The 23,920-nt window shown below is 40.7% G+C and overlaps 1 protein-coding gene and 1 long non-coding RNA gene across 3 annotated transcripts in view; one reads left to right on the forward strand and one right to left on the reverse strand.

Moving 5' to 3' along the window:
* CAMK4 (calcium/calmodulin dependent protein kinase IV) overlaps positions 1-23,920 on the reverse strand; it is a 158,337-nt gene that overhangs the window by 129,667 nt on the left and 4,750 nt on the right. The gene's annotated exons all lie outside the window — the stretch shown is intronic.
* On the forward strand, positions 294-3,693 carry LOC136288942 (uncharacterized). The gene is made up of 2 exons (XR_010720655.1): positions 294-625; positions 2,203-3,693. It is a non-coding gene; the product is annotated as an uncharacterized lncRNA (long non-coding RNA).

Genomic DNA, 23,920 nt, shown 5'->3' on the forward strand with positions numbered 1-23,920 from the left:
GGCCAAGAAGAGGGGCAGGATCCCCCCCCAACCTGCTGACCACACTATTCCCGATGTATCCCAGGATCCCACTGTGACCCCCTGGGCACACATGACCAGCTCATGGTGAACTTGTCACCCACCAGCACCCCAATATCCTTCCCAGAAGAGCTGATCTACAGTGGGTCAGCCCATAGCCTGTGGTACTTGGGGTTATCCCTCCCCAGGTGCAGGACCCTACACTTGCCCTTGTTTAGTTTCACTGTGTTTCTCTCTGCCTAATTCTTCAGCTTGTTGTTGGGTGTCACCCTGATTCTTTAGCCTTCTGATGACTGTTTACATATTTCTAGTGGAGTCTCTCACGAATGTAACATAAACAAGTAGATTGTTTTCATTCCAGTCTGTGATGGACTGGTGAACTGACCACTAGGGTCAGAAAGGTGTTCCTCTCATCTACCAATCCTTGACCAAACTCCAAATCCTATTTAAATCGCAAATGATAATAAACTTTCTCTTTCTCTGCTCACCTCTGAACCTGAGTGAGTGTGGTTCTTTCGTGTCCCTACCGGCGACATTTGGTGACGCCGACGTGACCATTTTGTGACCTCCGACTGTGGGGATTGCATTCTGTGGAGTCAGCTTTAAGGTAATAGGGCTGGTTGGTAACTGGTCTTTTGCAAAAACGGTATTCCGTATCTCCAGGTATGAGGCTTGGATCTTGCACAGTTTGCAAGCCTTCCTGGAGTGGCAGACGGTTTCTGTTTCTGGGGATGATTTTAAGCGTTTGTATTATTATGGGAAAAGCAATGGGTTTTTCTTTGAAGGCTGGAGAGCCCTCTCACAGGACGAGCGGAGGCAATTCGGCTTCCACATCATCCAGGCTTTATTTGCACATAACGATGCACACATGGAGGAGTTACTGGAGCTCTGGGAGCAGTGTTTTGATGGTGTAAGTAGTTTCGAGTGGTGGAAAGCTTTCGAGAGAGACTTCATCTCCCCTAGAAAGGTTTCCAGTTCGGATGCCGAGGTTGGGGAGAAAGAAGCAGCGTCCCTCTCCGATGCTGAGACAGGCTCCGAGTCGGTTCGGGGGGAGGATGCAGCTCCCGGCCAGCCGGGCGGGGTCCCGCGGGATTCCGGGGAGCCGGCCGCGGCGGCCCCACTGATCCCACCCATCCCCGCGCCCAGGAGGCTGAAGAGCGGGGGGGCTTCCCTCCCCAGCCCTCTCCCGGCACTGGCGGAGAGTGCGGGGCTGAGCCCTCCTGTCCCCCTGCCGAGGAAGCTGAAGAGCGGGGGGGTTTTTGCCCCCCTCGGTGCTCTCCCGGCCCTGGGCAGGGGGGGCAGGGCTGAGTCCGCCTGTCCCAGCCCCAAGGAGAAGGACAAGCGAGGCTGAAGCGGAGTCCCCGCCACGGGCGGCCGTACCTGGCTCTGCGCCAGCCTCCGTGCCTGCGCAGGTCGCGGTGGACCCGAGGGACGGGCAGTGCGTCCCGGCCGCCGCGGGGCGGGCGGTGCCCCCGCTGGGTCTCCGCGGCGCGGGCGGGGCGTTGCTGGCCGCGGGGCCGGACCCCTCCTCCCCTGCGCCGGTGCCGCCTGGCGCTGCGGGTGACACGGCATGTGAGTGGGGTCCGGGCCGAGTGGCCCCATGCCGCCTCCTGCCCCCCCCCGCGCCCTTTCCCCCTCAAGCGCCGCCCGCTCCCTCACAGCTGGTCCAGTTTCGGGAGGTGGGGCAGGGCGGGGCCATGGCTCCGGGGGCCGCGCCTCTCCCGGTGCTGCTTCCCCCTCCCTCTTCGGTGCCACCCGTGCGCCGGTGCCGCCCGCCCCCCGCAGCCGGGCGAGTCTCGGGCGGCGGGGCGGGGTGGGGTTGCGGCTCCGCAAACCGCGCCCCTCCCGGCGTTCCGTTCCCCCCCCTGCCCTGGATCGGGGGGTCGTGTGATGGGCTCGATCCGTCCCACGCTGGGTCCGCATGTCCCGGCTGGACCCGTGGCTGTACCGAGGTCCCTCGTCCGGGCCATGACGGCCAGCGCTCCTGCCCTGCCGACAGGCACGGGCTCTGCGGGGCCCTTGAGCCCGGCCCCGCCGCCTCCCACGGAACCCGGGACAGCGGCGGGGGCCGGTCCCATGAGATGCGCTTTTAGCGCAGGCGGGGGCATGGCCACCAGGAGGTCAGCGCCTCCTTGGAGTGACCACGATTGCTCAGTTTGTGTTTTTTGAGTCTTCTGTTCACAGGACAGAGAGCCGGTGGTGAGAAGACAGCTGGTCTGAAGCTACCGGGCTGGCTCAAGTTCACTGGACTGTTGTTGTGGCCAGAGACTGTCCTGAAACGATTTGTACCCTGTCTGTCCCTGAAATGGACATCACGTTTCTTTCCCTTGCCCCTTGACCTCTGGAATGAACTGTCTCGCAAGACACATTCGTCACCCTTCAGAACTTGGTTCAGGAGCTGTTGGACCAGGATCATCTGGAACTTTTTACCAGTCTTGGGACACTCCTGCTCTCTGCATCGAAAAGAAGTCTGGGAAATGGGGGTTGTTATGAGACCTCCGAAAAGTTAATGCTGTGGTGGACAACATGGACATGTTGCAGGCTGATATGCCGTTGCCCACCACGTTTCCCTCAGATTGGCCCATCCTCATTGTGACTCTGAATGATTGCTTTCTTGTGATTCCTTTGTATTCTACAGGTTTCACTGGCTGATGGCGATGAATGGTCCTATCCCTGGCAAAATTTGGACTGGGTCTTCCTGCCCCATCAGCCTCAATAGAGGGCAAGTACATAATTTGAGCTAATTGCTCATTTTCAGCACAAAAGATGGCACATGCATTGTTTGAGCTGATTGCTCCTTTTCAGTTGCAAAGACAGCGATCACTTTGTTTGACCTCATTGCTTGATTGATAATTAAGTGCAGGCAATTGATCCCAAAAGTGTGGAGTTTGGGAAGGACAAGATAGGCCACTGTTACTTCGAAGGATGGATCTGAGTAGCAAGTTTTGGAAGGTCATGAGGATGGGTCAGCCCAGTGGGTGAATTGAGGGCTGCTGTCATGGCATTTCCAAAATTTCCCAGGAGCCTTTCAATTTAGTCATGGCTTTTGCTTCTGTGGCCAACATAGCACAGCAGTTGGGTCATTCAATTTTGAAGGAAATCAGCAATTTTGTTTTGTTTCATTTGCTGAAGACCCTGTGTTGCTGTGTTGTGCGCCAATGAGGAAAAAAAAATTAAAACAAAAACAGGGAATGCAGGTTTCACCCAGCACACAGTTGATTGGCAAAGCTTTATATGCCATCAAGCACCTTATGGTGCCACAGAATTCTAATAACCCTGTCATGCTGAAAGATGGAGACCGTGACCAAATGAAAGTGCATGAACCATGGAGTGACTCAGATGCAGATGACGCCAGTGTTCACTCCAATGGTCCTTCAACAAAACTGAACATTGTTCATTTTTCTTTTTCCTATTTCTTTTTTCCTAACGCAAAAAGGGTGAGATGTCGCCCTGATTCTTTAGCCTTCTGATGACTGTTTACATATTTCTAGTGGAGTCTCTCACGAATGTAACATAAACAAGTAGATTGTTTTCATTCCAGTCTGTGATGGACTGGTGAACTGACCACTAGGGTCAGAAAGGTGTTCCTCTCATCTACCAATCCTTGACCAAACTCCAAATCCTATTTAAATCGCAAATGATAATAAACTTTCTCTTTCTCTGCTCACCTCTGAACCTGAGTGAGTGTGGTTCTTTCGTGTCCCTACCGGCGACAGCTGGGATTTAGGTTTGTTCTTTTTTTACTCTAAAGAATTTTTCTTCTCCATAAATTACTAGGAGATTAAGTATTGGATGCTTAAGGGTGCTTGACCAAAACAAAGAGGTGGCCAAAAGTTCGGAGGAGGAGATAAGCGAGTTTTGGGGCAGGTAAAGGACAGAGCTGGAGGCAGCTTCCCTCTTCTTCCTTTTGGCATTCGGAGAGAGAGAGGATGGCCAGGCTACTGCTTGCTGCAGGAGTTCACTGTCACCAGAAAGTCCGGCCCTGGGAAATTACCATCATCTGCTCGTGTGCCCTGGAATTCTGAGCTCTTCTGCCTGCCCTGTTGGAGCTGGGCCAGTCCTGTCCCGCTGTCACAGCTTCTTTGGCGCTGTTCTTTTTGCTACGGTGTGACCCTGCACCCCCTGCCCTGCCGGGACACCCTGCCCCTGCCTGCTGGGGACATCCTGCCATCCCAGCTACCAGCCCAGGATTTTCCACCGTTCCAGCTTGGTGCTCTGAGGGTCCTGCAGGGGCACTGAGACCAAACTGCCCTGGGTTTTTGTGAAGCAAAGCCACCAAGGTTCTTGGTACTGTTTTGTTACTAATGCTGTAGTTGTTTTTGTTTGCTTTGTTATACATACTAGTAAAGAACCGCTATTCCTATCCCCAAATCTTTGCCTGAAAGCCTATAACAGCAAGTTCATAATTAGAAAAAGGCGTGTGTGGGGGGGGGTGGTTTACATTCTCCATTCCAAAGGAAACTCCAGCTTTCCCTGGCAGATACCTGTCTTCCTAAACCAAGACACTTGTCAATGTCCCACTGAACGGCAGTACAACCTTCAGGTAAAATTCAAGTGTAATTTCCTCAAGTGAAGAGTATTGATTCACAACAAGCCAGTTATTTTCAGAGCTATGATCAATCTGAAAGATTTTCCTTTTATTGCAAATTTAGTTCAGGTAAGTACACTTATATAGACTTCTAATTAAAGGAAAGAAGAAAAAGAAGATTGAAATATAAGTATTTTTGAGTCTGCTCCAAAAAAGAAAGGGAAGAGATGCATTTTCTACAATGTTTTCTTGGTATCCCTGTAACATGCAGAGCGTCAGAGTGCTGTGATCCATCCCTTTTGAGTACAAAATTTCTTTGGAAGTAAAACTGGACAGCAGGAATGTGAATGGCCTCAGGCTGTAAGCATACTCCTAATTAATCTTTTGCCATCTGGGGGTTATTCTTCTCCATGCATTTTTAGAACCTCCGTCAGCATTTCAAGAATTGTGAAGAATCAGCTGAGGACACCTACAATCTAATTAAAAATATATTCAGTGTAACAGGTCAAAGAAAGAAATCTATTCTGAGAGCAGACATTTGACTTTCACTATATCACATATTTGCTATCTGTACTTTCTCAAATGTTTCTATTTGTCCTTTTCTGTACTTTAATATTAAAACATTATATGTCTCCTTCTCACAGTTAAAATCATCTGGACAGACACTTGGTAAGTACTCTCAAGTTTTTGTTTATAATCTGAATGAATGAGCTCTTTCACTTCACTATCTATTCTCTTGAAATGTTAAAAATATGTATCTCAATGCTATACTTTTATAAAACTACACGGATAGCCTAATCGGTTGTTATAAACATGCCTCTATGTTTTTCACTGCACATTATACATTTTTCTTTACTTCATGCATGTGGTATCTCCATCATAACAATGGCCAACACAGACCAGATAATAGGGAAGAAGGCAACTTCCTCAACTAATCATTGGTGCCATTATTTACTCTTTTGCATTCCTATAAAGAAGTTCATTTCTTGAGTAAAAGGACAAAAACCTTTAGAGTATGAGGGACATTACCTCACAAGACACCATACCAGTTTATGGAACTGCAACTGAAAATAAACAATAAGGTTACCCTATTTGAGGCCACAGGTTAAAAACAGATTGAGACAGTTGTTTGGATCTATGCAATAGAACTAAAAATGAAGTTTATATTATGAGCCACTCAGCAGTTATTTCTGAAAGTAAAAGTTGGTATCATGGAAGAGTTCAGCAGTTTCTGTAAAACACCAATGGTACAGTTGTGTCTCGTACTAAAAGTGTGAATTTGACTCTTGTAACATGAGACCTCCTATAGAGCTGGATTGAGGTGCCTATATAAAAAAGACTCCCAAATCTTGAAATTGACAGATTTTTAGCTAGATAAATGGTAAGTCAAATCATCTTTTTTTGAAAGATCAGAAGTACAAACAAAAGCACTACCAGTTTTATAAGGACCAAAAATGTAGTACTCAGAAGCATCTGGTAAAATATACCATTTTAATGTAACTAATGCTACAACTACTCAGATTATGAGGGTTTTGGATTTTCTTCCAAAGTATTTTGTTGCTATCAGATGTTGATACTAGCACCATTTCAGCCCTGGGTTTTCTTGCCTGTCACAGATGAAACAAGCACAGCTGGTTATATGAATTATTAAGAACTTGTGACATCTCACAGGACCTGGAATTCTTCCCTGTGAAGTGAAAAATACTAAGTCTGTACTACTCAATGAATTATTTTATTAGCAAGCACAAAAACATACTACTTCTCTGCATCTCCCCATTCACAGAAGAAATACTACCACACCCAGTATCTCATGGAAAAGAACCTTAGGCTGTTAAGTTTGAATAAAACTGACAGCATGCTCTATGCAAAAGATACAATGTGTTTGACTTTCTCACGTTTGAATATAGTTGCTATATAATCCAAGTTTCTTTTTAGGGAAGCCAGTTCCCTGAATAAATTTGGAAAACTCATATGAATAAGTGTAGGTATACAAGATACTTAGAGTAATTAATAACAGACTTCTTAGAAAAGGGGGAAATCTCCACATTTGTGGAGATTTGGTCTATTCTGCCATTTTTGAGTAAATACATCCACAAAGTGTCCATTTCTTCTGTCTGAAAAAAACCCACAGTAACTCTTCATTAGACATCCCATGTACAGTCCAATGTACAAGAGATTAAGGATATGGCTTCAGTGAAGATCAATGCTAGTAAATAAAATAAAAAAGGAAAGTAACACAGAAAAAACAGAACAGTTTTCTATAACCTACATTTGTTCAGTGCTGAATGTGAATGGTTTTGAAAAATCATAGGAAACAGTTATATAGCTATAGGGTACAGGGTGTAATAGATAACTAACTGAATATTGTATTTGTTGTTTTGAAGTCAAACTCAGAATCAGGAGTCTGGATCAGAGACAGTCAAGTTAAAGGCAAGAGCATCTAGGAAAGTATGCAGAAAACACAGCAACAAGCAGCAGTGCAAACTAGTCCAATGCAAGTCAAGGAGAGGTAAGTATAATAAAAGACCAACATATCAAACTGGACTTTCCCTCAACCACAATGAGGAAAAAGCAGAACAGAAAAAACTCCCAATCAAAACAACAAAGAAACAGACACCTGACCTCTCCCCCAAAAAATTGGTCATATCACTAATGACAATTGAAAAGAAAGCAAAGGCTTGTACAGGATATCTCTGAAAAACAAGGGCAAACATTAAGGGTCAAAGGCAAGGGAGAGTTACAAGAAAGACCAGGAGCATTGCCAACCAGCTTTTTGGTCCAGAGGTGAAAAAAATCTGTCATAAAATCTCTGCAAAGCTCAAGTTTAATCTCTGTTTTCCACTAAAGGGTCAGCTTTTTTCAGGTGAGCAGAAGAATTACAACAGCTTTGTAAGAGCTTAACACTGGAGAGAGATAAAGTACATATTATCAAAATTGCTCACCTTCATTAGTTTTATTGCAGAATATTAAAAGCATGATCTGAAGACATTTCAAAGCCACAAGTGCCTTCTTTTAACCCAGGGGAAATGAGTGAGAAACTACTAGACGACTGAAAAATTATGAGGAAGCAAACTGCCACTCTCTCTAATAGAAAAAACAATATGAGCACTGGTGAAATACTGGGGGCAAAAAAAACCATCAGGGAAAGTATCTGCCAGCATCAGAGAATAAGGAGATGACTGGCAAGAAAATTTCATTTTTCAAGAGAAATTCATTATCAAACATATCTTTTTTCCTCCTCCTTGTAATAGGCCTCATTACGAGCGGAGGCAGCAGATGCCAAACACTTTCACCCCCATGCAGCATATGAAATTGTCTCACATAACCTTCTTAGAAATAATACAGGCAGACAGTCTAGGACAATACACTATAGGGTCAGTGAAACACTGGGTAAACACATTGAAATAATAGTTATAAATGGTCTGAGAGTTAAAAGTAGTTGCAATTTGTTCAGATGGACAGATGTGTCAACAGTCCTGTGTCTGCTCCTGTGTTTGATGCCGCTCAGTGTTTTCACTATTACCATTAGAGGTCATTAATAAACAGGTCATGATTGCTTTAGCAAGTCAAAAATAAGTGGGATTTTTCAATGCAGACATTCCAAATGAGGGAATGCATGACTGAGAGCACACAAGAATTAAAACAGATCTGGACAAGGTAAAGAACTAATCACGAAGACCCCTCCCCAACTAACTTAAAAGAGACAAATACCTCCCTCAGGGAAAATGAATCTCCAGAATCTCTCTTAATCCATACAATAAAGCCTCTCTACATCCCCATGCTCTATTCAACATGGAGGTGAATCTTGGCAAGTCTGGAGACGGCAGAACACATCCTCTGTTATTCCATCCAAATATACATATATTTAAATTTACCTTTGTATCAACAGTTTCCTGCAAATTACTGCTACACTTGATCCTACATGCTAGTGTTCTTTGAGCTGGTCCTGGCACTCTGGAGTCCCCTCAATTACTTTCTATTTTTCAGAAGTTGTATTTTTTAGTCTTTCCAGCATAGAGCAATGGGCTTTTGCTGCTTTTCATGCAAGCATTTGGTAAGGGTAGCAAAGAAGACTGCTGGATATAGTTTAATAATGGTGTCCAAAATTCATTCTGAAAAGAAAATTCAAGACTCCAATATAAAGTAAAAGGAAAGCCTTTCCTCCCTGAAGATGAAGAGATGGGTTATTTGTGTTTTCAAAGAACAGAGCTCAGCTGTGGTCATACTAGCTTTTGTAAAAGCAGACTGGTGAGCTATGGGAGTCATAGCACAAAAGAATTTAATGCACTAGCAAAAATCATGGTCCTTAATTATATGCAAGAAAGTATAGCTTCAGGCAGTCAGTCATGACCTCCATTTGATGAAAACCAAATGCTTTTTCTTCTGCAAAGCCCCTGCCTTCAAATAGACCTGGTATGCATGTCTGCAGACACAGTTTTATTATTTTGGCTTTTGCTCATAAGTACCTATAAATCAACATTGGAATCTGCTAGAAAATACTGCTAAAGAGCTAAGGGACAATGTCATAAAGATCTGAGTACATGCAAGCACCACCTCAGAGACAGTGATCACACAAAGCAAGTACCCTATGGAAACATCTGGAAATACTTCCAACAATGGAGCACAAATCAAAATAATAGCATAAAAAGTAGCAGAGAGAAATGAACTACACATTTCAGAACTACCTTTAAAGATCTTGCAGTTTTTGGTATAAAACCTGTATGAACACTGTCTTACACTGAAAGCTACCCTGAGATGGTAAGGTAGCCCAATCTTACGAGCCTGATGTACTACAGGAAGGATATCCACACCTAAGTACAACCTTAAATGGCTCTTTAGGCCATAGGAACTTAAACATTAACATAAATAATGACATTAACAATAGGATGAACCACCCTTTACGTCTTAGACTTTCAATATTTTATCACAGAGCATGCCCATGTGCATGTTGCAGTTTCCCTCAAAAGGAATTATTCAAGTTAATGTAATTACAATTAATGTAATTACAATTAATGTATTACCAAAAACACCCCAAAACCTGTTATTTTTCAGCATAATAGATGGATTTGGCTTTCATCATTCTACCTGAAGCTCTGCTTTTATGTCAGGATGGCTACACTAAGATATCCGTTGCTTTTAAATCCCCCGATTTACTCAAGAGTCATGAAGAAGTCCCAGCCTTGGCTGATCAATCTAATTATTTGTTGTGAAAACTAAGTAGATATTACATACACGTCTCTTAATGCATGTGCGCATATAAAGCTCTCAGGCATCCTGCAGTCAAACCCACTTCAGAATGGTGCTCATAGAGGAAAAAACAGTCTCTCTCTTTGCCAGCCTATGCAAAGCATCAGTAGACTGCAGAAACTGTCCACTGATTAACTCATTAAAAGTCACCTGGTGAAGCTTGTTAAGTAAAGCAGAGGAACGTGTCATCCTTGGCACTACTGAAATTTTAGTTCTGCAACTACTTCAGTGTCAGTAAAACTAAAATAATTGAAACTCAGAAGTACCTTTCAGAATATTAATTTAAAAAATGAGTTTGCAATCATGTATGTACCACCTGTCATGGCATATTCTCATTTCCAGCCCAATCATTTCCAAGAGGTGAGGCAAAGCATCAGTCTAGATGAGGTTCCAAGTAGAAGAGACACCCATCACCTATCTTTTGGTTGTGAGTGCAGGCTGCATGACGGGGGCAGAACTCCTGCGAGGACACAGAAAGCACACCTGAAAAGAGGCAGAAACACCTCCTACTCAGGTGCTTGTTTCCTCAGTCACCCAGGGCTCCTGAGCCCATTGCTGAAAGGAACAGACAGAGGAGCACATCCAAATACCAAAGGTGCCTGACAAATCTCCAAACACCTTTTAAAACCGCCATTATTTGGGCTTCCCATATAACTCACTTGGTGTTGAACAGCAGAAACAAACAACATTCCCTTACAAGAAATCTGCCAAGTAGAAGGAAGTGAATGATAGGACCACTACACAGGAAGAATCATCACCATTTTTGAAGCATTTACCATCATATAAGCACGCAGATGGTACAACAAAGTTCTTACTTGCAGAAGTGGTGAGCAAAGGATTTACTGCAGAGTAGTAGGCAGATGCAGTCTGTTTTCCAAATACTCTGACTTCCACTTAAGTATCTGCATTTAACAAGAACAACTGTGCCTACCCAAGCAATCACTTGAATGAAGACAGCTTTCAAACCAACAATTCCTTTCTCACCATCAGTCAGTGAAGTAAAAAATCCCATGCTGCAGACAGTTTTTAAAGCTGAATTTATGAAATTCTGGGGAAAATTATGTTATATGAAATCATATTTTCCATTATTTTTTCTGTGTACCAAGACTTTCTCATGCTATTATGGACAAATTTTTTTAAATGTTAACAAAAAAATGTGCTCTACAGTGAAAGTTTCCCTATCGTCAGTTTTGAAGAAATCAGGTTTCATGTTAAATATACTTTAGATAGAAAATAAATCCCCTTTGTTTCATAATGATTGTAATAGTACTTTAATGTAAAAAACTCTTATGACGATGAAAGAACACTGACCTATCTGCAGCTTTTCAGACTTGAAGGTCAGAAAATACTGGTTTCAGTAGCAGATTTGGTTCATAATTGGAAATAGGGAAAGATGGGGGTGGCACTGGTGTAAAATCAGTGAACAACCATCCCATCAGTCATCCCAATCATGTCAGTCTAATCCTATGAAACCTGCAGGCCAAAAGTCTTCATGGCCAACTGATAATTTTCATACTTCATTTTATCTTTCAAGGTAGTTTAAACTACTTCTGTAGAGAGTCTGGCACATGAGAATTTTATGAGAGAAAGGTATGCTAAAAGCATGTATTTTGTATTGGCATTTGAATAGAAATCATTGCCAGGATGACATATCTCTATCTCAACATGGCAAGGCAAATTCTCATGGGACTCCCAGTTCAAGGCAGAGCCTTAAATGAAGTCTGACACTCCACAATGAATCAACAGTTTCTGAGCATCATAATGCTCATTTCATTTTCCAGCCTTCTCTTCAACTTTTTGAGGCCAGTTCATTTGCGATTAGTAACTCTTTTGGAGTCCATGAAAACGTTCATTTTTGAATGACTGACGGATCAGGTTAAGCTTTGTTACTTTCCAGCACTAGAAAGTTCTAACACAAATCAAGGCTGTGGAAAAGGCCAAATCAGAAATTAACAGCCTTCTCCATGTTGTTTGAAAAACGTAAAAGCAAGGAAGAATATTCTCACTTGGCTTTCCTCTTTCCACTACTCACAGAAGCAGAGTGTGGCAACAGGGGAAGAAAGGAGAATTTTTATCCTGTGTCATGTTATTAGAAGGGTGACCCCAAAAAGATGCACAAAAAGAAGAGTTTAGCTGGAGAAAATGAGAAACTGACAAGCAACCTGTAGCTACAACTACATTTGTGACCCGCAATGGATGGCAGCTGTTGGTAGAAGTTTGACCGTCTGAGAATAAGAGCTATGGAGCCAGCATGAAAGAAAGGGCAGATTCAAAGCATTTCTGAGCACCTCTGTGGGAAATGACACCACCAGTTGGGGTGCTGACAGTGCCTCAGAAATTTCTGATGCTTGGATCATCTCAGATGCGGGGAAACACAGAAGAGAAAGGCTGCTGTGCACAAATGTTGGAGCTTAACACACTTTCAGACTCCTTCACCTAATGAAGTGCAGAAGAAACCTCTGCAGCCACTGTGCCCCTGTGGCTAAGAGCACTGACCACACGAGATGAGTTACCCTGGGGTACCTGGACCCCTGAGCTGGAAGACAGAGACAATAGGTGGAGTAAGTTACCCAGAATCCAAGGGGAAATGGTCAGCAACACGTTGTTTCAAAGATATTGGGACACAGTTCTTGAGGTCACGGTTTGGTGGTGTTGCAGCCTTAGGTTTATGGTTGGATCATATGGCCTTAACGTTTTTTTCCACCCTAAATAATTCCAGTATTTGATCCAAGCATTTTATCATGTCTACTGGGCTTCAAGAACTATTATGACCAACAGCTTCCAACCATGTTTGGAAAGATTTTTTTTACATAAATTCAGAATGCTGTGTTGACCATCACTGATAAAAGACTGAACAAACACTCGCAAAAAAAAAAAAAAAAAAAAAAAAAAAGGGTTACATTAGGCTTCTAAATATCTACCACTCATTTCACCTCCATCAGTGCACCCTCTTTGGTGGTTCCCATTCACCTGATATCAAAAGGAATCACAAAAGTCACTACACATTAAAAGGTTACCACTTACCTTCTCATCTCTCTGAGGCTGCAGCTACACATGTGTGCACACATATGAATTCACGGCAGCTACATGAATTATAGAGCATTCACAACAGCATCTTATTGCTTCAGGGACAATGATAAGCGTGATTCATTTTAGTCAACTATTTTACCTCCTAGCAGTTAAACAAAATAGAGCTTTTCTACAACAAAACTAATGCTGTAATGTAAGGTCACAGATGAACGCAGAGACAATGGAAGCTGACAGAAAGGACTAACCAGCCAAGGAGCCATCAAGCCATCATTCAGATTCTTGATTAGTAGACATTGAAACACCCTTACATAGCTTTGTCAGGCTAAATGGCAATCATTTAGGCACATATTTCACTGTCCAATAAGGACAACAAATTTTCCAGACTATTCCAGCCACATGTATTTCTCTTACAAGCTGTTAAAAAAAAAAAAAAAAGTTACATAAATAACATCCAGAAGGACTAAAAAACAGTAATTTGATGCAAGACTTGTAATAATCATGCGCAGTTTCTATACAAAAAACTGCGTATAACAGAAAATAAATTTTCTCTATCTGCCTTTTAGTCTGGAACTCAACTTCTATTCCTCAGCTTCCCAAAATGGTCCTTGTGCCTTGCATAGTTCATCAAAAAGAAAAATGAACTGATTTGGCACTGCATGGTGATTTAAAATAACTTAACAAAAGTTTAGCTTCATCTTTAGTCATGCACATTTCTCCTTTGCTGGACTTAAAGGGGTTAGCACTATGTGGTCAGACATAAAAAATAGTAAAAATATGTGAAGACCTTCACCTTACCCAACTTGTGCTAAGGCACAGTAAAAGGAAGGTGTAGGATGAAAACTTGCAAGGATGAACAGCAGCTTCGGCAGCTTTACTCTTCCCTAAGATCTGCTGTTAATGGGCTTTTCATTCAAATGACAAGAGAGTAACATCTTACCTGTTTTTCACCAAATGGAAAACATACTGTGTTGAAGCTGATCTCTTCAGCAAGCACAGAATAGCCATTATACACTGAAAACTGGCTGCAGCGTCATTATACAATTTTAATTCTGTAAAGATTTTGTGTCTACTGAACAGCCTATGATAAATCCGACATTTCCCAATGCTAGAATCTTTCTTTACTCAGTACACAGATGGAAAAAATAAAAGTCTGCAAAGCTCACATAAATAGAGAGACTGAAGAGGCAAAAAACCATTATGGGAAAAAGAGATAAAATTACCAGTAGCACATTAGGGGCACTGGATGAGACCCAGTTAATTTATTACCTTGAACTCATAGATGAAATAGCTTAAAATAAAGTGGTATCTTAACTTTTGTACAACATTAGCCTTTTTAGACTGAAAGAAAACAAATATGACAACAATTTTTAGCATGTTAATCAGCGGAACTTAAGGACTATACTTTTGCTCTATATTGCTGAAGTAATTTAAAGCTCTAAGAATATGAACTGTGGATATATGGATACATACATGAGCCTGAGGAAGAGTTAATGTGGCCTCCGTAAAGAGAAGCTATGTGTCGAAACCACAGAACTTCCTTGTAAGATTCAGCAAGCATTTGAATATAAAGTAGGTTTGATTGATTTTTATACTTGGATTTTCAGAAGTTACTTGACAAGGTCCCTCAAAATAGGTGCTTGAAGAAACCACAGAAGGCACTGATGAATTAGTAGTTGCTTAAGAGATAGAAAACAGGGAAGGAATAAAAGTTTAGTTTTCACAGTGCAGAGAGGTCATCAGTAAGTCTAACTGACCAGAGCTGGTGTCTGCTACCCAAGGAGCTAAGATGAGAAATGAGCTGAAAATACCTGGTTGGGATTTTTTTTTAATAATCCAATTTCTCCATAATAAGTCTATGCCCACCTGCAACAGGTGTGTACTGAGATTCAGTTATGGGGTATTAAATGTCAGAGAAAATTCCCTGTAAATAAATACTAAATTATAAATATTAAACACAATCCTAGTTTCTTATATTAAACAAAATAATTGGCCCATTATCACAAAAAAAAGACATCTTAAAATATCAACAAAAATTACACAAATCAAGCCTTTGACAAGAAGAAAAAAAAAAGACAACCCAAACCCCAACAACTGCTAGGAGGTATGAAGTATTAGCCCATATATAATTTCACTGGGTGAATGTCTCCCCTGATTTATCTCCACCTATTCAAAGCTCTGCTGGACACACTGCTGGGAAAACTTCTCTAACTAACTTTTTTAAGCAGGGAGGTTGGACTGGATGATCTTAATAATTCTCTGCCAATTCCATTAGATCTGTGATTCTGTGTTACCTCTCAAGCACTGCATGCAAATTTACATGACTGTTCTCTTATGAGGAACAGAGCTGAAGGTTCAGATTTAGCTTCAGATTTCTGGAGGCTGATGGACTGCTCTGGGCAACCGTCAAAGTATGAATGTTCCTGAACCCCTCTCTAGGCATGTGCTTCTCACTACAGATGGGAGACAGGATATCAGCTCTAAGAGGCCTTTAATCTGAGGCAGCACCACCATTTTTACACCATAAAGATTCAAATGACTTAGGATGATCAGCTCATTTTAAATTGTACCGCAAACATATATGTATGTTTGCATCAGCCAGTAGATTCTGAAATGGCTAAAAGTTTTGGAAACAAATATTGAGTTTTTGCAAACAAGATGTCTCCACAAGCAAAACAGAAAAACACATTCATGGTATCATAAGAGTGGATTCTTTCTGGAAGGCAAATTTAAGTTTCCTTTAAACACTAAAACACACATACCCAGTGCACTGCATGCCCATCTCTGAGAGCCACAACGGCAGTTTAGGTATATTTTCCACTAGCCAGGCATTAAGGATGCAGTAAAGTACATTGGACCCCAAAGATATTTTGATTTCAATTTGAGATAAGTATGTGACTTAATGAGAATCTGGCTGATCCTTTGGTGGTGTCAACAGATCAATACTGAACTTACTGCTACCAACAAGAGGACACTGAAAATCAATCCAATGATTCTGAAGATAAATGAGAAGAACTCTACTGAGTCATCGAGACTGCTCCTGGTAACATGGGCAACCATGTCGTACAGTCTCTTCCCCAAAATTATGACATACCAATTTTAGGCACAATTCTCGTCTGTCTTGCTCATATTTAAAAGGCTGTTATAGAAGTACAGATGGTTACAGACTTTCTTCTAAATTACAATTTTTATTGTAATCATGGTCAAGGTAGTTTTCTTCTCCCTTGAATGCACAAGGAGTCCTTAAATTTAAGTGAATTATTCTAACTCGCAGATGTGGTCCTCTGTTGAAGAACTACCATAACCAACCATTTGGGGGTAAAGAAACCAAATTCCTCCACAGTATATTTTCAGATGAAAGAGATTTTTCATAATACATACGAAGGCAAGTATTTTATGTCAATATTGCCATCACTTTTCCCAACCGCAACTATTATGCTGGATGGATAAAAAATTAGGACCTATCAGGTCCCAGATAACTCACAGACTCAAATGATTTTCCAATGCCATGCAAAAACATTCTTTTTTGTTTGACAGACTTACTAGAGGTGAGTCCTTCCACATTCAGGACTCAATAAATCTATACACACTTAATCCACATTTCAAAAACAGGAGGAGGAATATATCTATCTGCATAATAACGCCTGATCTACTAAAACATCAAGATTTCTGTCAGCTTCCTGACTAGCACACCAATTACATTATTTGGCACCCGTCACAAGAAGACAGGTGTAGAATGACCGATTTTCCAGCTTCTGAAGTTGTGCCTATTAAATACATGGAGATTATTTCTTCTTCTTTGCGTAAAGAGAAAGCACTGGGAGCTGGGGCAAGGGAAGGTGAGAACAGACTCCCTCAGCTAAAGGAGCTAGCGATCACCAAAAGAATATAAAAGAAGAGATTCATCCTTGTTATGGGCAACCCTGCAAGAATTCTGATTTGTTTCAGTTTCAGCTGGAGTGGAGTAACAGTTTGGAGGGGAACAATTTTATTAGTTGTTTCCTTTTTGGATTTTTTTCTCAGTCTCAAGAAAATTTGCCTTTGCATCTAACCTTCATCAAAACTTGCCAGAAACACACTACACGCTACTTCAGTTTTTTTGCTCTTATCTGACATGCATGTTTGAGCACTATGCCTTTGGTTGGTTCTACATCTTATTTAATATTTGAGTTATCTCCTTTGGAATAAACTTTGGAGTATGCTGAACCAGTTTGCTGATGATAAAGGTGGGGAGACACTGGCAGTGCATCAGAGAGCTACAATACCAGAAAGAAAAAGCCTGTACTTACTACCTGGGGAGTAGGATCAAGAGAAAAAAGGATAAAATTTAGCTGCATTAACTGCACAGTCACAAAGTACAGACAAATAACAAGAACTCCGCTATAAAATCTCATCAATTGCAAAGAGAAGGAAAATGGAAAACATACAGTTTGGGCAACAAACAACCAGACAGCTATAAGCCACCAAGACAGCAGCTGTAAAAAAGGCAAATGTGACCCCATCCAACCCTATTCAATAATGTTTATTGCTCCTATTAGAAAAGTCTGAGAATTTTTTAACTGGAGGCAGTAGACAAACACAGCTTCTGTAACCTCTCTATGTTCCAGCAGGGAAATAAATCATATGAAAGCTGCACCACTTTTGGTATGGCTTGTAGAACACAGTCCAAGCAAGAACCAAAGACAGAAGACAAAAACAGTTAAGAGGGACCTGAATCAGAACTTTCACAAGGTACCATCACACAAGGTATTAACTTACTTCATACTTGTACTCTGGTTACTTTGAGTGAAGAATGTCTTTAATGAACACAAAACATAAAATGCAAAAAGGTTTGTAAATTTTAATTCAAAATTGTTCAATAATTCCATGGTGTGAAACTGTCCCTTATCCACAATGCGTAAGTACTTCAATTACTCTTTCTAACTCAAACAAAGAGAAATGCCAAAATACTGAAATTTATCATGGGATGAAAATTCCAGACTTCTCAAATATGACAATTAACTATTGCAAATATAAGAATATGTGCATAAAGCAAGCTTTAACAGGTATGGCTCTAAAGAATTACATATGGTCTTCTAATGGCCACATGCCATTGTGGATGACTAAGACATCTTGCCAATCATTACTATTCTATCTTAGCTATGACTTGAGCAAAACACAGTAAAATGGTTTTACTAGGTATTCAACACAGTTAAGACACATGGTTCATAAGAAACACCAGGGCAAATTACTTAAACAAGCTATCCAGTATATATTTACTGTGCTAATTCACAAATAGCAACATAATCAGTACACAGAATAGAGACTGACAAGAGAAAGAAAGTGAGATTTCGATGGCTAATTATGTGAAGAATTAATTTCACCAGCCCTAATTTAGAGAGTCATTTGTAAGGGAAATACATCTACTATGATTTTTCCATCACAAATGACATTTCATCTTGTCTAAAGTCATGCAGGAAAAGAATGTGAAGAGGTTAAAATATTATGTGTTTTTCTTCTATTACATAAGTGTAGCATGAACAAGAAAAATAGCTTAGTATGGATCAAACGATTTGAAATCATTGTACATTAATATGAGCTAACGTACTTTAACTAGACAACCTGAATATTCAAATGGTCATAATGACACCATTGCGCTGAGAAGGTGACCGAGTTCTCTTATTTCTTATTTGAAATTAATGATTCTCTGAAAAGAAAAAAAGTGTTCTCTATATGCTACTGCCAATCAAATCAATTCTGTGAACTATTTTTATAGTAATTAATAAAACTTCCTTTTTCTCTCAATTTTATTCCTGCTCCACCTACTTTTGAATACTTATAAATTATGAAGAGAGATAAGATTGAATTTAAACTAAAAAATTTATGTCCATATTTATTATGGAGATAACACAGAGATGGACATGGGTTTCACTCCTACAGGTGTCAGAGAAAAAAAACATGCTCATGAATTTTAGGGTCTCTTTCATTGCAGATTTTCCATCACATATTGACTCCACTTGGAACTGGTTACTGATCTTACTTAGAATTCATCAGTTGCTAATTTTAACTACTAAAGTCTGTTTATGTTTCCAGTTAAGACATTCTTGAATTAAAATGCTTGAAGGGAGAATAAGATACAATTAATTTACCATTAATTTATCTTCCTCCTCCCGGCACCAAAAAAAAAAAAAAAAAAATTAATTATTGCCTTTTCAGTGATATACATGTTGGTACAATATTATCAGTTACGTGTTGTTCTAGTAGCATTTTTTAAGACTAGAATTTGCCTTCCTCTTTAAACTCAAGTTAATCCTCTGCCAGTTAGGTAGCAGACCAGGGAACAGTGTGCTGCACAAGCATTTGCGGCTTCCATTGAAAAGGCTGCAAAGAATCCCCAGAATAAAATGCGTGAGAGGGACAAAATATCCCTTTATTAGGTTTCTTCCTCTTATCACTTGGACCCTAACGTCATTAAACAATGTCATTAGTCATTCCATTAAGCGGTCATCAGTATCTACACCATAAAGTAATGCTTCCCATTACAAAACCAGCTTTCAACTCTTTTGTTTTTAATTTTACTAAGCTAGTCAGCCAGAAAATCATGAGGGTTTGAAGAGAATGTAGAGAGAAGGATCACTTGCTGCACCTACAACATCAGGCAGGGCTGGGGGCATCCATTGAAGCAGGCATGTAAAAACATTCAAGTACATGTGTCCTACAGCTCCCTGAGCATAGATTCTGATAATGATGTCAGAGTTCTCAGCATGTCCTACATTCAGTTTTAACAAATCATTATTGCACAACACAGGAAGCTGACAAACACATTCTCCATCAGGAAGACAAAACCCCAAACATCTGTAAAGCAATAGACATCAGGTTAGAGCTGTGGTTCATTGAGCTAGAAAATATGTCAATAGGTTAAAAAAAAAAAGTTTTAAAAAAATCTGTACTCATCCATGGCAGGTTCTCTCAGGGCCTTATAAGCCTTACCAAAACATCAACTTTCTCTCCAAAAGTCTAAAACTATGAAATAACACCATATTAATATAAAAAATCAAAGTGTGTCAAAATATTGATTTTTTTTCTGGTTCAAAGCATGTTCTTAAAATACTCTAGTTGATCCACAACATTAGGCTGGTGCAGGACACTAATAACTCAGAAAACAGCAAGTAATATCTTGTCTAGAGAGAATCTGAAAGAGATACATCCTCAAGTTTGAATAAAATTCAAACAACTAATCACCAAAAAACATTACAGCTGAAGATCTTATTATCAAGTGAAAACTGCACAATTTATGGCCAGCCTTCCATAGAAGGGTACAGAAGTCAAATCATTTCAACACGGTGTGTTTAGATTTTTTTCAGCTAAGTACCAAATAAAATCTCATACCACATTCTTTGGCACTGTCAGTGTGACTCTGTTAACAAGGACTATTTAGAGAAAATCAATGTGAACATTATTTCAGAAGTACTTGAACCAGTGGCAGCTGATCTGGTTAACTGTCCCTCCCAGCCACCTCAATACAAAAAGATAAAAACAAGGTATTTGTTGAAAAGTTTTATTTGTATTCCATTCTGCCGAAGTCTATGGTGCAAACATTAACAAAATCGCACTAAATTGAGTATATTAAGATGCAGTATCAGTACCCAAAGCCAGTGAACCTGCTAGACGTGGATTTGCTTTAAAGACCAAAAGACTGAAAATAAGTAAACATACTGGTGTGTTCATAATCGTCTCAACTGAGAAGAAAATATGAATATTGGCAAGAAGTAAAAATTACAGCAGGGAAACGTATGGAGGGAAACACATACATGACCCTGTTTTAGAACTGACAGCAATTCCTTATATCCAAGCAAGCTGGTTTTAGTTTTTCTTCACAAAGCCTGGAGACAAGCCAGAGGAGACATGTTTCTGGTGAGGAAGGTCTTGGGGAAAAGGACTGTGGAGATGACATCAGTTCTGAGATAAAGTTAGAGTTCTGGCATCTTATCTGTGGCATATGGATGCTTCACAGCAAGGTATGCATTGGAACACAGATGATACATTTACTGAAGGGCATAAAATTTAGTGTTTTGTTTTTAAGGCTGTGAATTATGACTCTTGGATTTGTTTTTATGTTATCCCCCCACAAAATGGCATGATATATAGAAAGTAAACTGTCAAAGGACAGCACATTTTATAATTATTTTTGTTCCTCAAGAGAGCTCCCATTTCCTTCTCTTTTATTTTTTATGGCTCTATATGTCTAGCACAGATAACCACATAAATGAAAGGAGCTTATAATCAACAGCACTATGGGAAAACAAATGGGGGACAGAACAGAGAGCACAATGGAGCTTAATGATATCCTGGCCTTGGTGGGATAAAGGCCTTGGGAGAAGTGACCAGAGATATGAGAAAAAACAGGAAAAGTACAGCATATGCAGATATCAAGGTTTTTGAAACTATGCAGTTTTCTAAGGCTGCCAAGTAACGCAAACAATAGGCTGATTCTGTAACTAGTGGGAAATCCTTGCTTAAGGATGTGACTGCTTGGAGCTGCAACAGTATGTAAGACTGAACTGAGACGAAAATAAACAACTTCAACCCTTTCTTCTTGGACTTCAACGACTTCAACTCTGACTTCTTTTTGCTTGGGCCTTTATTTCTTTTTGCTTGGGCTTCTTGCTTGGACTAGTGTTTGCACCCTTCATTTGAAGTCCTGTCTCTCAGTGGCACAGCAATTGGTGCTCCTGTGTGAGGAAGCAAATATCCGCCTAAGCTGTGTGGCAGCCAGCAACCCCCCGGTACTGAAGTGCTGCTGAAAGAAGCAGGATCGGGCCCGACACAATCCCTCTGGAGGAGCAGGAGGTGAGCCAGGGAAAAGAAACATGGGTCAGGGAACGTCTGCCCAGGAGAGAGAAATTTTTCTGCTTATGTTTGATCTGCTTAAGAAACATAGCAAGTCCTTGCCCTCCCATGACTTAAAACTTTTACTGAAGTGGGCAGCTGCTGAGGGAAAAAACGTCTCTTCATCTACTATCTTTACAAAAGACTTTTGGAACAGTAGAGGGGTTAAACTATACTGGCACAAAGGGGAATAAGGCAGCAGCTGACATGCTTCCCTCTTGGAGAGTGATTTACAAGACTACGGAAAAATAAGAACAGTCTCAAGTTGTGGGTAATGATCCGGTAGGACCGGCAGACCCACTGAAGGCTATAAATCCATTTGTACATCCATCCATTCCTCCTCCCCCACTGGAGCTGAAACAAAAATACTGGGAACCGTGATCTGTGACACCTCCTCCCCCAACAGAGGCGAAAGAAAGATACTGGGCACTGCGATTTGCTGCTGGCTGCTGTCCAGGGAATGGGGAAGGGAGGAAGATGAAGAAGACCCTTTGATCCTGGTCCCATGACTCTGATGATGTGCCAGATCTGTTTCCCACAGACCCACAAGAGAATTGGGTTTGTTTCAAAAGAGAAGCCTTACTTGTGGGAGACTTGGAAATGGCTGGTAAGATCATAGCTCCTGTCATATATCATGGTAGTAAGCAGAATAACCCTTGTTGGGAGTAGGTGTCTTTTCAGGAGGGAAACCAGAGCTGGAGCGCCAGACAGTGCTGTGCTTAGATACAAATGCCACAGCTGACACAACAGCTACTGCAGCAGCAGGGATCCCCGCAAGTCTTCGCCCAACAACTCAAGGCAGCACCAGACTAGACCTTGCAACCTCCGACACAGTAATGTTACTTGACTCTTCTGTGCATTTACTCCCTACAGGAATTTTTGGACTAGCAGATCACCAGAAAAGTGTTCTGTTAATAGGGAGACATTGTGGATAGCAGAAGACCATAGAAGAATTGTTCAGGTTTACTGCAATAAAGCTGGCTCAATTTGTTACACTTTAAACAAAATAAGGGCTAGGAATGACTATTTAAAAAAAATTCCTTATTGAACTTTTCAGGCAATATTCAGGAAAATAAAACTTCTTTGATCTGAGTGACTGAAGAGGATAGTCAGCCCTTTCTAGCAAGTACTTGAACTCCCACAGATGGGGCACAAGCTACTGCAAACTGCTGAGTATTTTTTCACTGACCACCACACATAACTGGTGGTCTTTTTAAATGTGGCTATTTACTATGTGAACAAGCATTTAAACATATCTTACTGGAAGAATTCTGCCTACGAAACTCTGTCCATTATAATCCCTTACACAACAGTGTGCATACTTGGACACACAAAAAAAAGACATAGTGGAAAGAACACATAATATGCTTCTGATGCCACAGAACTTCAGTAAATTTATCTGCTCTCCACCCAGAATCACATGGGCTTATTCTACAATCACTCTCTTTCAATTGCCCTGGAAAATACTTATTTGATTTCAGATTTTCTCTCTCAGCAAGACTTGGACTTTGATAATCCTGGTAGGTCCCTTGTAATTCAAGATATTCTATGATTCTCTCAATAATATGCTAAAAGAATGACTTTGTTACATCTTACCTCTTGCAGTCTAATGCAATGTTTTTCAAGCATGACAATTCTTGTATTAACACAAATTATATGATTATCACTCCTAAAACCAATCCATGAAAAAACTTTTCCAGTATTCTTAAGAGTACTTACTTCTAGAGCTATTAATTTTCTCCAATACAAATATCATTTTTCAAATTAGAAAGCATTATCTAAACCCGTGACACAAATACATAGTGGCTGACAGAAAAAAAAAAAAACAGCTTGAAAATCAAGAAATAACTATTCTCTATCATAATTTTTCCTTAGTAATAGCTCTTTTTTTAAGTATGAGAAAGCTGTTAAATTTACACAGAATTGATCACCTATTTATTTCAGATATTATTTACAGAACGGTGAATTTTCTTTTATTGCTTTTTCAACAGTTTTTAATTCTGAATAAACCAGACAAAACCGAACCAGACAAAACTGTGGAAAAAATCACTTCCTGCACTGAGTAAAAAATTTTAGTTGTCAAAGCCTGAGCTATTCACTGCAAGTTCTGGTTTCTGGTACCCAGTGAGGAACTTCACCCTGTCCACTCTATCTACTATCTTTCTACCTCAAAGCAAGGTCCAACAACAACATTCCCAAATGAGGCCTCAGACCCACCTCTTTAAAACCTTC

The sequence above is a fragment of the Chamaea fasciata genome, unplaced genomic scaffold (assembly GCF_029207755.1).
Source record: "Chamaea fasciata isolate MVZ Bird 193981 ecotype frontalis unplaced genomic scaffold, bChaFas1.0.hap1 SCAF_4, whole genome shotgun sequence".
Taxonomy (NCBI): domain Eukaryota; kingdom Metazoa; phylum Chordata; class Aves; order Passeriformes; family Sylviidae; genus Chamaea; species Chamaea fasciata.